This window comes from Rutidosis leptorrhynchoides, chromosome 9, assembly GCF_046630445.1.
Source record: "Rutidosis leptorrhynchoides isolate AG116_Rl617_1_P2 chromosome 9, CSIRO_AGI_Rlap_v1, whole genome shotgun sequence".
Taxonomy (NCBI): domain Eukaryota; kingdom Viridiplantae; phylum Streptophyta; class Magnoliopsida; order Asterales; family Asteraceae; genus Rutidosis; species Rutidosis leptorrhynchoides.
The window spans coordinates 90,134,838-90,149,336 of record NC_092341.1 but is presented as its reverse complement, the minus strand read 5'-3'; positions in this window follow the sequence as shown (position 1 = coordinate 90,149,336).

The following is a 14,499-nucleotide window of genomic DNA, read 5'->3' as shown; positions in this document are numbered from 1 at the left end:
CAACTCAACGTAGAATATATTTTAAGTACTTGTGTCCACGGCGTAAAACATAAAATGCATGTATTCTCATCCCAAAATATTTGTAGAGTTTAAAAATGGGACTATATACTCACGGTAGTAAAAGTATATTAATAATAAGTTTTTAACTTATTAAAAATATGGTCGTCATCCTTGGATTCACGAACCTATAATAATAATAACGATTCAGATAATAATACATGTGAACAAAATTAATATAGCAAGTTCATATCATATATTCAATCACATGTGATTGTTTAAGTTTATATTTTGAATCACATGTGATTATTTATATTTTCAATCACATGTGATTATTTAAGTTGTCAAGTTTAGTAGTCCAAAATAGTCCGAAAAGTCCAATAGTCCAACAATATCAATCCAGAGACGTATTGTATACGTATTGTCTTAGAATTAACTAAGACGTATTTTGTACGTATTGTCTTAGGATTTATCAAAACGTATTGTGCACGTATTGTCATGGAACGTACCAAGATTATTATATATATACAATCTCGAAATTAATCAAGATTATAATATTTTGTTATACTAATGATAACATGTCTAAATATATGTAGGATATAGGAAAAGTTAACAAAGATATGGTTAATATAATTTTTATAATATAAATTTCGTCCATACCACGTTAATTTTGGCAGGTTTTGTTTTGCTCGCCAAATATTCATTATAACTCCGTTTAAAGTGAATCAAATTGCTATGGATTCCTTAAGAAGTCAATTTTACAAAACTAATTCGAAAAGTTCATCCCAAGTAGTAATTTTTAGAGCTTTACCCTCTTTTTGTGTCAGTGGACAGATTTGGAAAAATCCCGGCATCCACCCAATATATGATTTTTGATAAAATACTTCCACTTTGTCTAAAATCATGAAAAAAATACTGGAAGTCTTATTTACATATATTAACATATTTCCAGAGTCTAAGCCTCGAACTCAAATTCTAAGATAGGTGTTTAATTCCCAACCCAAAACAGCCCGCTTTTTACTGAATGGAGATTAAAGGATATATGTTAAGTTTCAAGGTGTTCTTCATATGTACAAGTTATAAGTTCTTATATTAACTTAATATAACATCATAATACATATAAATAAGTGTTATTAGAGTTAAGTTAGAAAGATTAGATTAGTTTTTCAAACAAGTTTAGAATCAACTAAACTATGTTCTAGTTTATAAACTCTTATATAGATAGCTATAAACATATGAATTGAACAAGAGTTGAAGTAGAGTTTTTACCTCAAGTTTAGAATGTAAAGTTGCTGAAAAGAAGTAGTAGAACAAAACTTGAGAGAGTTCTTGCAAGTGTGTGTGAAAATTGGAAGTAAAATTTGGAAAATGAATGTGTAAAAACGAGTTAGAAATGGTGCTTATTTATAGGCTTGAAAATTTGGCTTTTAGTGAAAATATCTAAGATAAGTTAAAATGTATTAAGTCATGGATGACATATTAAATTGATTAGGTCATGGATGACATATTATACAAATAATTGCATATTTCTATTGGTATATACCAATAGTAAATACTTCTAGAAGCTGTGTATAATACGGGTAAAAATACCGTATGAATGCGAGTAGAATTCTTGAGAAAATTGAACAGAAATACGAGTATAGCTATCCTTTATATGTATTGGTATATTATAAAGTGTATTCAATACTTGTAAGGATGTATTTACACTCGTAATACATTATATGTAAATACATTTTAACATAAGTTAATTACGTCGTTTAAATAGTAACATATATATTGTTCAAAAACTCTTTAAATTAGTAGTATAAAAATATATATACAATACTTTGTTAATATACTTAATGAGATATTTAATTATCATATTTTCAAGTTAAATATATATAAATCCATATATATACACAATAATTAAACAATTAAACAATTAAACCAAGTTATGACATTCGTGAATCGTCGGAATAAAAGGGTGAACAAAAGCTTGTGTAAAACTCTTTCAGGAGGTTCAAGATTTATAAAAAAATTCATTGCTTATCAAGTCAGAATTATATAAAGATTAAGTTTAAATTTGGTCGGAAATTTCTGGTCGTCACAGTACCTACCCGTTAAAGAAATTTCGTCCCGAAATTTGATCGAGGTCGTCATGGCTAACAATAAGAATGTTATTATGATGAATATAAGTTGATTCATAGGGTTTTATCATGATTGAGAAATATGGATAAAATAATTCGATTACTCGAAACGTATGAGTGAAGCTATCGTAAAAGAGTGAAATGAGAAAATAGGGATTCGTCTTATCTTTTGACGTCATCACGGTTGATCTCCGGATTAAAGAAAATCTTTGTAATCTATATAGGATTTGATTCTTCGGTGATTAAGGAAATTATGATCCTCTTCAATTTAATGCGATGATTCATCTCGATTTTTCTGTCGGATATTTCACTATAAATCCACCTCCTTCGTTTCCTTTTAATTCACACCTTCTATTCTTTCTCCCTCAATTCTTACTTTAAAATTATTCGTCAATATGCTTCATCCAGTGCTGATTCTCGATATACTCCTCACTTTCATATCTGTCGTTCTTCTTTTTCATCTACCTCCGGAAGAATCTATTTACTTCTACTATACTCTTGGTTTTATAGTGTTTTTAGTTCTCCCGTGTCTTTATATTGCTATATGCATCGATATATATGGTTTATAGTTTCTGGGTTGTTGTTGGGTTTTATATCTTCCCTTATATTTCGATGTCCCTGCTTCTGTCTTCTATAATCATTGTCATCCCCAATTAATGCTCTCTTTTATTTGCTGCGATTTATACCCCAATTTCTATTTTGGAGTTTTGTTCTTTCGTTTCTTCTTCTTGCGATTAAGCACCGCTTGTAATGGTCCAGAATTCGCATATATGAATTTCGGAATGAATATTGTTAATGTTCTAAGAAGGAAATTGTAATGGCACGATCTTGACTTGTCAAATTACTAGAATACCTCGGAAAAGGCCGAATCATCAAGAAATATTTTCTTGATATTTTAGAGGTTAAAGAGAATACAAGAGTCGTGTAACATAGCACATGATAACGTTATGATCTGTGAATCATCACGTTCCATTTAGAAACTTAGCATGACTTACTGTAATATAATTACGTTGATCAAGTGTCATTATATTATACTAGTTCATGCTTCAGTTCCCAACACTACTTCAAAAATATTCCTATTTTAAATTCGAAAGTTTCAGAATTTAGAAACTAAAATAGTTTCTTTTATGATGTAATACAGACAGCGCGAAGAGGTAAATGATTTCAGATAAGAATAATTATGGAAATATCTTCAGAAATATGGAGAATATTTATAATGAAAGATACGATGATATCTTAGAATTTCTAATATCAGAGGATGATGAAGAATATATTCCGTAAGGGTTTAGAGTCAGGAGCAAGGTATTCGATAATGACTTCAGCAGACAAGGAATCATTTGGATTCTTTGAAGGTAGATTTCGTCCTTGTGATTTATCCACAGCCTTCTTCATGGTTTGCTCAATCCGTATTTTTCAGTACCAAATCTTCTCTTTTTCTGAGTTTTGCCAACACACTACTCTTTATCATCAAACTTTTTACTGTTAAGGTTGTTTATAGTTTTTGGTGCTTCATCCGCATTTCGAGAACTAGTTCGCAGTTTAGGGTGTTTTTTAGAAACTTCACATTCAAAGTATATAAGTCCAGAAGATAGACACATATAATTGTTGGCGTAGACATGCTGCGAGATTTCAAAATACTGATTGCTAATTTCTGATGATTCGTATGGCAATTCTCATTACAAGATGCAGATGAGTAAATGATGGGGTTTTGATAAATATAAAGATTTTTTGGAAAGTCAAAGATCAATGAAGTTGTTAATAAGTTTACTGCTAATGTGGCGAGATATGAAAGGTTCCCCGGTAATAATGATGAAAGGGTAATCATTATAATAAGGCTTATTCGAATGAACAATTGAAGTTGGTTTGCTGGAGCTGTGACAAAACCGTCTATTTTTAGAAGGGATTGAAAAGTTATTTTAGCTAGTAAATGCCAAAAGGTCTGACAAGGATACATGTTAAATTATGACTTTGATTTCAAGAGTTTTTCAGGTACGTAACTGTGGATAACATGTGGTTGGATCATCATCTCGATTGTTCATTATTTGAAGTGTCTTCAGGTATTTCGAAGGGCTTGAATACAGATTATAATCGTTAATATACATACGATGTTCTAACACAGTTTTGAAGTCAAAGTATAGCTTTGAAAGATGTAAGAATCTAAGAGTGATGATACCGGTTATATCTTGAATTGAATTCGGCGATTTCAAAATTAGAATATGTAATTAGATTTTTGAATGAGTATGGTTGTTTTGATTTCTATAAAAGAATATATATTGTTGTGAAAGTAGGGAGTATAATGGATGATTTGCTGAATCAGATTCGAAGAATGTAACATATTAATTGTGAATTTATATATCTCTCGGGTATTACCTACCCGTTAAAAAAAATTTCACAATTAATATTTTGTACAAAAGAATTTTATTACAGTCATTATGGAAATATATGTGTAACGACCCGTCAAAATCGCTATTGACGCGGCACGTTAATCATTGATTCCACAGTGAGGTTTTGACCTCTATATGATACGTTTTGATAAAATATTGCATTCATTATAATAAGTGACTTTCTAAACATAGAAAGTTATAAACATGTGGGCGAGTGCTTAGGTATAAGCAAAACCCCGAAATACATAAGTCTTTAATTTACAGGTTGACATCACAGTCCAGTTATTTATTACACAACGCAGTTTTATTTTGAATGCAATAAACTTTGTACAAAGCATGAGAGACTCCATGCAGGCAACAAGCACATCACAGCGGAAGCATTCTAAGGACCTGAGAATAAAACATGCTAAAAAGTCAACACGAATGTTGGTGAGTTATAGGTTTAATTGCTCGAGTCATAAACATATATAAAGATAGACCACAAGATTTCATCAAAAGTTTATCAATAGATTCTACGTAACAGAGCACCCTGGTAACTAAACTTAACGCTATAGTGATAATTACCCCATTCGTTTTAATACACGCAAACCAACGTGTCTTAAACTCAAATAACATACGTCCGTTAAAAGGCTAGCGCTCTAGCTCGGACGGGGATGTCAAGCCCTATGGATCCATATACAATTATTCGCGCCCACCAGTCCATATCCTATGTACTGGCAGCTACTAGTTACCAAAGCTAAGGGATTTCCGGTTTAACTCAGTGTAGAATTTAGTATGTACTTGTGTCTTATCGCGTTTAAAATAAATTGCATATATTCTCAGCCCAAAAATATTTAAAGTATTTAAAAAGGGAGACTATAGACTCACAGTTCAATATTGAGACTCAATATTGTAGGCAAATTGCGTAGACGTAATGACGGTAGATGACTGTATGGTTGGCCTTGGATTCAAGAACAATACCCCAAACAATACCCAATATTTCCTTAGCTTAAAGCGGTTTGAAACCCGAATTAAAACACCCTCGAATATACTTTATTATTATTAACTTAAATTAAAATTATAATTATAATTATAAATTAAAATTTATATTATATAAGAGAATATATTGTGAAGTTTATCGTCGAACAAACTGCGTATTTATAGTACTTTACGATTTACTGTAGCTCATGCGATCGCATGAGTTTTCAGTGTTTTTGCCATGCGATCGCATGGCCGCCTTTCCCGTTTTGTTTGCTAGTTCGTCGACATCAAATAGTATTTACTGTAGCAAATAGTGTTTACTGTAGTAAATAGTGTTTTACTGTAGCAAATAGTGTTTACTGTAGCAAATAGTGTTTTACTGTAGCAAATCACTGTAGCAAAGTCGTTTTCACTGTAGCACTGTAGCAAAATACGGTTTCACTGTAGCAAATAGTGTTTTACTGTAGCAAAGTCATTTTTACTGTAGCAATTAATGTTTTACTGTAGGAAAGTCGTTTTGTACTTGTACATCTTATAATATATATATATATATATATATATATATATATATATATATATATATATATATACATACATACATATATGTATATTTACATAATATTAATTCCTAAAGAGAATTGGTTTAAATTAGTCGAAATTTTTCGGGTCATCACAGTACCTCCCCGTTAAAGAAAATTTCGTCCCGAAATTTTGAGTAGTACCTGTTTCATGAGCGATATCAGTGAACAAATGTGGATACTTTTGCTTCATTTGATCTTCACGTTCCCAAGTAAACTCGGGTCCTCGTCTTGCGTTCCAACGAACTCTAACTATCGGTATTTTGCTTTGTTTTAATTGTTTGACCTCACGGTCCATGATTTCAACAGGTTCTTCGATAAAATGGAGTTTATCATTGATTCGTATTTCGTCAAGAGGAATTACGACATCCTCTTCAGCTAAACATTTCTTCAAATTTGACACGTGAAATGTGTTGTGAACACTACTAAGTTCTTGCGGTAGCTTTAATCGATAAGCAACTGTTCCAATTCTTTCGGTGATTTCAAAGGGTCCTACGTACCTAGGACTTAGCTTTCCTCGTTTACCGAATCGTACAACGCCTTTCCAGGGTGACACTTTCAACATGACTTTGTCGCCCACTTGAAATTCTAGCGGTTTTCTTCTTACATCAGCATAACTCTTTTGGCGACTCATGGCCGTTTTCAATCGCTGTTGTATTTGAATGATCTTTTCGGTGGTTTCGTGAATAATTTCTGGTCCAGTAAGTTGTCTTTCTCCTACTTCACTCCAACATATAGGAGATCTGCACTTTCTACCGTAAAGTGCTTCAAATGGCGCTGCGTTGATGCTCGTATGATAGCTGTTATTGTATGAAAATTCTGCCAACGGTAAGTGTCGATCCCAACTGGTTCCAAAGTCAATCACGCATGCCCGTAACATGTCTTCCAATGTTTGTATTGTTCTTTCACTTTGACCATCTGTCTGTGGGTGATAAGCGGTGCTCATATCTAATCGAGTTCCCAATGCTTTTTGTAATGACTGCCAGAAACGTGATGTGAATCGGGTGTCGCGATCAGATATGATAGAGATGGGTACACCATGCCTGGAAACTACTTCCTTCAAATATAGGCGTGCTAATTTCTCCATACTGTCTGTCTCCTTTATTGGTAGAAAGTGAGCTGATTTAGTTAGACGATCAACTATCACCCAAATAGTATCATGACTACTTGTAGTCCTTGGCAATTTCGTAATGAAATCCATGGTTATTCTTTCCCATTTCCACTGCGGAATTTCCGGTTGTTGCAGTAATCCTGACGGCTTTTGGTGCTCAGCTTTGACCTTTGCACACGTCAAACATTTGCTTACATAAGTAGCAATTTCTGTCTTCATATTAGGCCACCAATAAAACTTCTTGAGATCGTGGTACATTTTCCCGTTTCCTGGGTGAATTGAGTACCTCGTTTTGTGTGCTTCATCCAGTACTAGTTGCCTTAGGTTACCATGTTTTGGTACCCATATCCTACCAGCAAAATACAGGGTTCCATCGGCTTTTACTTCAAGTTGTTTTTCTAACCCTTTGCTCATTTCGCCTTTTTCGTTTTCTTCTTTTAAAGCTTCTAACTGTGCTGCTTGAATTTGCTTTGTGAGATCGGTACGAATTGTAATATTCAAAGCTCGGACCCTAAGAGGTTTTACTCTTTCTTTTCGACTTAGGGCATCAGCTACAACATTAGCCTTTCCGGGGTGGTAACGGATTTCACAATCGTAATCGTTTAACAGCTCTACCCAGCGACGTTGTCTCATATTGAGTTGTTTTTGATCAAAAATATGCTGAAGACTCTTATGGTCGGTGTACACTGTACACTTGGTGCCATATAGATAGTGTCTCCATATTTTGAGTGCAAAAACTACAGCTCCAAGTTCCAAATCGTGTGTCGTATAGTTCTTTTCATGAATTTTTAGTTGTCGTGAGGCATATGCGATAACTTTTGTGCGTTGCATTAATACACATCCTAAACCTTGGCGTGAAGCATCACAATAGATCACGAAATCATCATTTCCTTCCGGTAATGACAAAATGGGTGCAGACGTTAACTTCTTCTTTAATAACTGGAATGAGGATTCCTGTTCTGTGGACCAATCATACTTCTTTCCCTTTTGAGTCAATGCAGTTAAGGGTTTGGCGATTCTAGAGAAATCTTGAATGAATCTTCGGTAGTAACCAGCAAGACCTAAGAATTGGCGAATTTGTGTTGGAGTCTTCGGGGTTTCCCATTTACTAATGGCTTCGATCTTGGCGGGGTCAACTTTAATTCCATGTTTACTGACAACATGGCCCAAAAATTGTACTTCTTGTAACCAGAAATCACACTTCGAAAATTTTGCGTACAATTCTTCTTTCTTGAGTATCTCTAGTACCAGTCTTAAGTGTTGCTCATGTTCTTCCTTGTTCTTCGAGTAAATCAATATGTCGTCGATAAAAACAATGACAAATTTGTCTAAATACGGTCTACAGATGCGATTCATTAGATCCATGAATACTGCTGGAGCATTAGTTAATCCAAAAGGCATGACTAGAAACTCATAGTGACCGTAACGGGTTCTGAACGCGGTTTTAGGAACATCTTCTTCCTTCACTCTCAGTTGATGATATCCGGAGCGTAGATCAATCTTAGAATAAACACTTGATCCTTGCAATTGATCAAACAAATCATCAATCCTCGGTAATGGGTACCGATTCTTGATCGTTAATTTGTTTAATTCTCTGTAATCTATGCACATTCTCATAGATCCATCCTTCTTCTTGACGAACAGAATAGGAGCACCCCAAGGTGAAAAACTAGGACGAATAAATCCACGGTCCGATAATTCTTGCAACTGGTCTTGTAATTCTTGCATTTCTGAAGGTGCAAGTCTATATGGAGATCGGGCTACAGGTGCAGCTCCTGGTATGAGATCAATCTGGAATTCTACACATCTGAGTGGAGGTAGCCCCGGTAATTCTTTTGGAAATACTCCGGGATATTCTCTTACAACCGGCATGTCATCAATGCTTCTTTCTTCAGTATCGATCTTCTTTACGTGTGCCAGAATAGCATAACAACCTTTTCTTATAAGTTTCTGGGCCTTCATGCAGCTGATAAAGTTCAGTTTTGAGTTGTTCTTCTCCCCATAAATCATTAATGACGTTTCATCCTTACGAGGGATGCGGATTGCTTTCTCAGCGCAAACAACTTCCGCTCTTGTTTTGGACATCCAGTCCATGCCAACGATTACATCAAAACTTCCTAATTCTACGGGTATCAAATCAATTTTGAAGGTTTCACCAGCGAGATTCATTTCGCAACCATGGCAAATTTTATCGGCTTTTATCAGTTTACCATTAGCTAATTCAATAGTATATTTATCGTCTAGAGGTAATGATGCACATTTTAGTTTAAAACTAAAGTCTTTACACATATAACTTCTATCAGCACCCGTATCAAACATAATAGAAGCTAGTTGATTATTAACGGTAAACGTACCCGTGACAAGATTAGGATCCTCACGTGCTTTACTGGCACTAACATTAAATGCCCTCCCACGTGCGGGTTCTTTGTTCTTCTCCTTATCAGGGCATTGATTTATAAAGTGACCAGACTTCCCGCATCCATAACATTTCTTGACATCGGTCGATTTTGTCTTTACTTCAGAAACGGTGGCATAACAATCTTTCGCCACATGTCCTTTCTTGTTGCACTTATCACAGACCACTTGGCAATAGCCTGCATGATGTGTGTAACATCTTTTGCAGAACGGATGAGGTCCCTTATAGTTTGGACTTGCAGTTGCCCCATCTTGTTTACCTTTAAAAGTTTCTTGTTTCTTCAGGTGAGTACTTTTGCCCTTATAGTCTTCCCATTTCCTCTTTCCTTCAGTTGTCTTGACTTCGGTAATTGGTGCCTTAATCGAACTCTCTGTGATCTGGTCCATGAGTTGGTGTGCCATTGTCATGGCTTCCTGCATCGTATTTGGTTTGGACGATGTAACATTTCCTTTGATATTGATCGATAAACCGTCAATATACATTTCTATCTTTCGCTTCTCGTTTGGCACCAATTCGGGACACAACAAGGCTAGTTCCATGAAACGCTTTTCATAGTTATTGAGATTCGCGCCGATAACCTTCAGATTACGTAACTCAGATTCCATTTTTCTGATCTCGTTTCGAGGACAGTACTCCTCGATTAGCATCTTTTTCAGTTCTTCCCAAGAGATATCATATGCCGTATCTATTCCTTCTGCTTTAGCATAATTGTTCCACCAAGTAAGTGCACCATCTTGCAACGTGCACGAAGCATACTTTGACTTGTCTCCGTTCGCACAATTACTGATTTTGAAAACGGACTCCATCTTTTCAAACCATCGGGTTAGACCGACTGGTCCCTCGGTTCCACTAAACGTCTGTGGTTTGCATCCTTGAAAAGTTTTGTATGAGCATCCGTTTCGTGAGTTTGTGTTTACGGCTGCTGCTTTGGCTGCTGCTTCGGCTGTTGCTTTTGCTGCTTCGGTTGCAGCAATTCTTTCATTCACACGTTTCTCGACTAGTTGCTCAAACTCAGCATCCGACATTTGAGACATGTTTCTTCAATAAACACAACAGATATAATTTAATCATATAGAATATTATAGGTAAAATGAGTTGTCAATAGTTAATCGTAGCATATTAATAATATGAACCAATTATTATAAAAGCCTTTTCTTCTTATTAGCATTTTATAATTATTTCTAGGGTATTACCTACCCGTTAAGTTCATACATAATAGCTAGTACAAGGAATTAACTACTAAAATCCTAATAATATTCCACTATAAAAAATTATAGCGAGTTACTACATTATTATGTAATAATAATAATAATAATAAGTAGTAATAATACAAATAATCATTCCATGCATTTATTATTAATAAACCAAAATAATACAATACCATACAATACTGATATTTTACATATGCTTATTTTACATAACAAGATAGAGTAGCACACATAAGCAATAAAATAGCGCATGGAAGATTTATGGTTGCGAGGTCGTTCATTCAGAACTATCAGAAACTTCTTCCCATTTGGTTCTCTCTGCCAATTGTTTGTGTGCACATGGTCCGACAGACATTCTGGCAGTGTATTTTATTTTTGGTTGGGGTTTTGAGGTACCCGTTGCCTCAGTGGGTTTAATACAATAAGGGTGGTTACGGATCGAATGGTCCTGTTCTTTTTTAATAATTAAGGACATTTTATTATTGTGGTTGTTTTTATTATCTATAGCAAGTTGGAATTTCTCCTTAGTGATCTCTTTTATTTCATTATCGAAATCCTCCTCCTTACTGATCTCGTCTGATGACGAACTGTCTAAGTCATGTGTAGGAGAATATGATGACGAACTGCAAGAAAATGTACCGGTGGTCATGAACCGAAATCTGCCAGGCGTAATTGGCACAACCCGCCCGTCGGCGGTATATCTGGACCAATGTCCATATTTGTTTAGAAATGGACGATCCTCGTTTACTCCAGGGATCATGGGTCCATGCCAACGATACTGTGGCTCCGGAAAACTAAAGCTGGGTGGAGCTGGAACCTCCTCTGGGTTTACCGGGAGTTGAGATTCCCCGGCTAACACAATTTCTTCTTTAATAGGTATTGGAACGCCCTTTTCAGTTGTGGATAGAATAGATTCAGTGTCCGATTCCGAGTCGTACAAAATGATAGGATTAGAAGAAGTCATCTATCATATAATTGAAACAACAATTACGTTAGCATATAAATATATCACATATAATGTTTTTGACCAAATAATAAGCAAAAATCGGGAAAAACAGATATGGTCATAGTCCAGACTCACTAATGCATCCTAACAATTACCAGTTAAACACAATAATGTAATTTCTGGTTCCCTATGACCTCAAGCTCGGATACCAACTGTAACGACCCGTCAAAATCGCTATTGACGCGGCACGTTAATCATTGATTCCACAGTGAGGTTTTGACCTCTATATGATACGTTTTGATAAAATATTGCATTCATTATAATAAGTGACTTTCTAAACATAGAAAGTTATAAACATGTGGGCGAGTGCTTAGGTATAAGCAAAACCCCGAAATACATAAGTCTTTAATTTACAGGTTGACATCACAGTCCAGTTATTTATTACACAACGCAGTTTTATTTTGAATGCAATAAACTTTGTACAAAGCATGAGAGACTCCATGCAGGCAACAAGCACATCACAGCGGAAGCATTCTAAGGACCTGAGAATAAAACATGCTAAAAAGTCAACACGAATGTTGGTGAGTTATAGGTTTAATTGCTCGAGTCATAAACATATATAAAGATAGACCACAAGATTTCATCAAAAGTTTATCAATAGATTCTACGTAACAGAGCACCCTGGTAACTAAACTTAACGCTATAGTGATAATTACCCCATTCGTTTTAATACACGCAAACCAACGTGTCTTAAACTCAAATAACATACGTCCGTTAAAAGGCTAGCGCTCTAGCTCGGACGGGGATGTCAAGCCCTATGGATCCATATACAATTATTCGCGCCCACCAGTCCATATCCTATGTACTGGCAGCTACTAGTTACCAAAGCTAAGGGATTTCCGGTTTAACTCAGTGTAGAATTTAGTATGTACTTGTGTCTTATCGCGTTTAAAATAAATTGCATATATTCTCAGCCCAAAAATATTTAAAGTATTTAAAAAGGGAGACTATAGACTCACAGTTCAATATTGAGACTCAATATTGTAGGCAAATTGCGTAGACGTAATGACGGTAGATGACTGTATGGTTGGCCTTGGATTCAAGAACAATACCCCAAACAATACCCAATATTTCCTTAGCTTAAAGCGGTTTGAAACCCGAATTAAAACACCCTCGAATATACTTTATTATTATTAACTTAAATTAAAATTATAATTATAATTATAAATTAAAATTTATATTATATAAGAGAATATATTGTGAAGTTTATCGTCGAACAAACTGCGTATTTATAGTACTTTACGATTTACTGTAGCTCATGCGATCGCATGAGTTTTCAGTGTTTTTGCCATGCGATCGCATGGCCGCCTTTCCCGTTTTGTTTGCTAGTTCGTCGACATCAAATAGTATTTACTGTAGCAAATAGTGTTTACTGTAGTAAATAGTGTTTTACTGTAGCAAATAGTGTTTACTGTAGCAAATAGTGTTTTACTGTAGCAAATCACTGTAGCAAAGTCGTTTTCACTGTAGCACTGTAGCAAAATACGGTTTCACTGTAGCAAATAGTGTTTTACTGTAGCAAAGTCATTTTTACTGTAGCAATTAATGTTTTACTGTAGGAAAGTCGTTTTGTACTTGTACATCTTATAATATATATATATATATATATATATATATATATATATATATATATATATATATATATATATATATACATACATACATATATGTATATTTACATAATATTAATTCCTAAAGAGAATTGGTTTAAATTAGTCGAAATTTTTCGGGTCATCACAATATGTGTATATTTCTTCAGATGTAATATAGATTTAATGAGTTAATATTAAATTAAACTCATTTGATTTATGGTTAAGGCTAGGATAGATAATTTCTAAACTTTAGAAATTACATAATCATCGTAGAATGTTTTCTCAATGAAGTTATGAATCAATACTTCATCGTTGTGGTATTCCTTAGTATCTACAGGGCGTATGACGTCGATGCTCATGGGACAGATTGTGAAGTTGAGGTTTGCGATGCGGTTGTTGTTGGTGGTGGTAATGGGACTGTTGATGTTGTTGATGGTGGTACTGGTTATTGATAACAAAATATTAAAACCTTGGGTTACACTCAGTCGACATCCTGGTGTAATTATTAAACAAAGTATTAAAATCTTGTTACAGTTTAAGTCCCCAATTAGTTGGAATATTTAACTTTGGGTATAAGGATAATTTGACGAGGATACTCGCACTTTATATTTATGACTGATGGACTGTTATGGACAAAAACCAGATGGACATATTAAATAATCCAGGACAAAGGACAATTAACCCATGGGCATAAAACTAAAATCAACACGTCAAACATCATGATTACGGAAGTTTAAATAAGCATAATTCTTTTATTTCATATTTAATTTCCTTTATTTTATATTTAATTGCACTTCTAATTATCGCATTTTTATTGTTATTGTATTTAATTGCACTTTTAATTATCGTACTTTTTAATTATCGCAAGTTTATTTTATCGCACTTTTATTATTCGCAATTTCATTATCGTTATTTACTTTACGCTTTAATTTAAGTCTTGTATTTATTTTTAATATTTTACATTTGGTTTTAACTGCGACTAAAGTTTTAAAATCGACAAACCGGTCATTAAACGGTAAAAACCCCCCTTTATAATAATAATATTACTTATATATATATTTGTATTTTTATAAAAGTAAACTAATATAGCGTTAAGCTTTGTTTAAAGATTTTCCTTGTGG